Raw genomic sequence first — 3,703 nt, 5'->3', positions numbered from 1 at the left:
TCAACTGATATAGGATCAGCTTTGACAAAATCCAAGCCTTTTCGTAACAAGTACTCTAAATAAAATAGAAATAGAAAATTTAATTGTGATAAAGGAGAGGTGCCTGGGTGGCTCAGTGGGTTGACTGTCCGACTCTAGGTTTGGGCTCAGGTCATGATCTCAAGAGTCTTGAGATTGAGCTGCAGGGAGGGCTCTGCACTCAGTAGGGAGTCTGTTTGGAGATTCTCTCCCTCTGCCCCTCCCCACTCTTGGGTTTGCATGCTCTCCCTCTCAAATACATAAATAAATAAAAGTCTTTAATAATTATGATAAAGGATGTTTATGAAAAAAACCTCATTATGTATATCATTCTCTGTGGTGAAAGACAAAGTTTTCTCCTTAAAATCCCAAATAATTCAAGGATGCCCATGTCCACCACTTCATTTCAATATTGTCATAGAAGTTTGGTCAGAGAAATTATACAAGTTTAACCACTAAAATCTCCGAAGTGGAAAGGAAGAAGAAAAAGCTTATTTATATATGACATAATCTTATATGCAAATAATCCTAAGAATTTGAAAAACTCTGTATGAGATTATAATATTTCGCGAAAGGTATGAGCAGAGAAGACCAGCACATATGGATCAGTGCAATACCGCTGAGAACCAAGGAATACATACATGTACCGTCAGTCGTTTTTGAACACGGATACCGAGATCATTCGATGCGGCAAAAACAGTGTCTCTAACAAACGGTGTTGAGAAACTGGATATCCACATACGAAAGAGTGAAGTCAGAGCACTGCCTTCCACCATATAGAAAATGAACTCCAAATGGATCAAAGCATGAACTTTAAGAGTGAAAATGCTGAACACTCAGAAGGAAACTAAGAGCACATAGGGGCAGATCTTCATTCCTTGGATTTGGCAATGGTGTCCCTTTATGGAACCCGAAGCACAAGCAACAACAGAGAAAACAGAGACACTGCACTTCAACATTGCTAAAAACTTTTGTGAATGAAAGGATAATCTCAAGAGAATGTAATGAAACCCAAAGAATGGTAGGAAATATTTGCAAATCTCCTAAGAGTCTTGCATCTAGAATGCATAAAAAACTCCTACAACTTAAGAACATAAACAACCCCACTGAAAATAAGAGACATTTCTCCAAAGAAGATAGTCCGACGGCCCAGTGAGCACATGGGATGATTTTCATCATGAGAGAGTAGGGGAATGCAAGCCAACACCACAGTGACGTACCTTCCCGCACCCAGGAGGGGGGCTCTAGTGAATCAGCAGAAATAACAAGTGTTGGAGAGGATCTGGGGAAAGAGAAGCCTCCTCCATTGCTGGGGGAGATGTAACATGGAGGAGCCACTGTGGCAAAGGGTGTGGCACGTCATCCAAACGTTGAGCATGCTGTTATCGTTTGGCCCAATTCCACTCATCATCTAAACAAAGAATGGAATACAGGCACTCTAACAAGAGCCTGCCCATAAGTATGCGCAGCAGCACTCTTGGCAATAACCGAAAGGTGAAGACAACCCACAGGTGCATCCACAGGCGAATGGATAAACACAGCGTGGTGTGTTCATACGATGGAATTCATTCAGCCATGACAGGAATGAAGTACTGATACATGCTACCATGTGGGTGAACTTCGAAAACATTATACTCGGGGGAAGACACTAGACCCCAAATACCACATACGGTATGATCCCACATGTATGAGAGATTCATCGCAGGTAAATGACAGGTGCCAGATTGGTGGTTGCCAGGGAGCAGGGGGAGTGGGGAATGGCCAGGGCCTGCCTGCTCAGTGGGGGCGGGGTTTTCCTCCAGGGCATTAAATGTTCTGGGACGAGGTAGTGGTGATGGTGCCCAGTGCAGGAAATGAAGTTAATAACAGTGGATTGCACACTGTGAAATGTTTAAAAAGATAACGTTTATTTTATATTAAATTAGAAACAAAGCACACCTGGAATCATGAAAAGAAAAAAAAAGCCAAAAGGGAAGAAAGGAATGCCTTCACCAGTGAGTACAGGCCGACTCTGGTGCTGGAACTGGCCCTGGTGGTAGCTCATCAGCTGGTCCGGGAGCTGGGGCCGGAGCCGGCTCTAGCCCTGGAGCTGGTGCTGGGTTGGGGCTTGCTGCGCAGAGCCCACTGGCTCTAGCTCTGCAGGGGGAGCCAGCGCTGGCTCCATGTCCCAGGAGCTCCCGGAGCTGACTGGGGAGCTGGGCCAGCTCGGAGTCTTGCGTTGGCTCTAGCTCTGGAGTTGGTGATGGAGCCGTAGGTCCAGGGGGCTTACTCACACTGGGCGCACTTGGCTTCAGCTCCCGAGCTCCCGGCGCAGTCACCACAGCAGAAGATGGAAATGCCTCGAGCTCTGGAGCGGGCTTTGGGTCTGTAGCTGCTTCTGCAGCCGCGTCGACTCTACAGTGGTGACCAGCCCCGCTGCAGTGGCCAGTCCTCCATCTGGACATGGTACCGAAGCAGCAGGAGGAGAGAAGATCACCACCCTGCCAGGGTGATCACCCTGTGCTGATCCCCACAGCCTGTCCCTGTGCCTTCTCGGAGGATACCCCGCACAGCCTCCCACAGCAGCGCTGAGCTGCCTCGAGAAGTGCCTCCCGATCTCGGGCAGGCTCTCACTCTGGCGATGGTGCCGGATCGGGTGGGAGAACTGGTGTGCAGACGGCTTTACCCTGGAACTCGTGCTGGAGCTGGTTTTACCTCTGGTGGGGGTCCGCGGGTCGGAGCTGGAGGGGCTCTGGTCTGTGGGGGCACTGGCTCAGGCTCTCGAGCTGCTTCCGTGGCTGGCTCGAGTCAGCGCGGGGGCACGTTCTAGTGCGTCCGATGGTTCTAGATCTTAGCTGCCGCCAGGGCTGGCTCTGCCCCAGGCTCCTGCAAGGTCTGGTGCTAGAGATGCTCTAGCTCTGTATCGCCCCCTTGCTGACTGTGGGTGAGATGCTGACCCACAGGTTAGGCTGGGAGCTCCGAGGGCAGGGAGGGTGTCTGGGGGTCCCCTCTGCATTCCAGCGAACAGACACAGGTGGGGATGCTGCACGAGTGCATGAAAGAGTGAACACAAGCCTGTGGCCCAGATCTCTCTTCTGTAAGCAACATCCCCCACATCACGGGGCTGCTGGGGGATCCCTGTGATTCACTACAATGTGAACTGATACCACTACCGGGCACTGTTTGGGGGTTGGGGACCCAGCGGTGAGGAAGCACGGTCCCTGCTCGCGTGGGGCTGGCCGGAGCAGAGGTCAAACGAGGACTTCAGGTCCCCGGCACGTGTCTCTGCTCAGCTGGGATCAGTTCCCTGGAGCAGCCGGTCAGGCCCTTGCCCCTGTCGGGCAGCTCAGGACCGACTCACGTGGGGCGCGTGGTGAAGGGCATGCAGGATCCTTGGGCTGAATCCCCCCGTAGCCATTACCCCCATGTAGCCGGTCCCGTCACCGTCCCGAGTTTTGTCATCCATGAAATGCCAGGGGAGGAAAGCCATTTGTGGGTTCAAGAGCCTTATCCAAGTGCGGAACCGGGTTTGATCATCGCTGGAGGGGGATTCAGCTCTAGCGCCTGCCCCAGAGCTCGAGCCAGGTCCAACAGCGATGCGAGCCGCAGCTCCCGAGACTGGGGCAGCTGCAGCTTCAGCTCTCGCGCCAGCTCTGGGATCAGAGCCCGGTGTGCAGCCTGAGCAGCTCCGGCACCAGCTTCGGAA

Source organism: Zalophus californianus, chromosome 13 (assembly GCF_009762305.2).
Source record: "Zalophus californianus isolate mZalCal1 chromosome 13, mZalCal1.pri.v2, whole genome shotgun sequence".
In the NCBI taxonomy this organism is placed as follows: domain Eukaryota; kingdom Metazoa; phylum Chordata; class Mammalia; order Carnivora; family Otariidae; genus Zalophus; species Zalophus californianus.
This window is presented reverse-complemented; position numbering follows the sequence as displayed.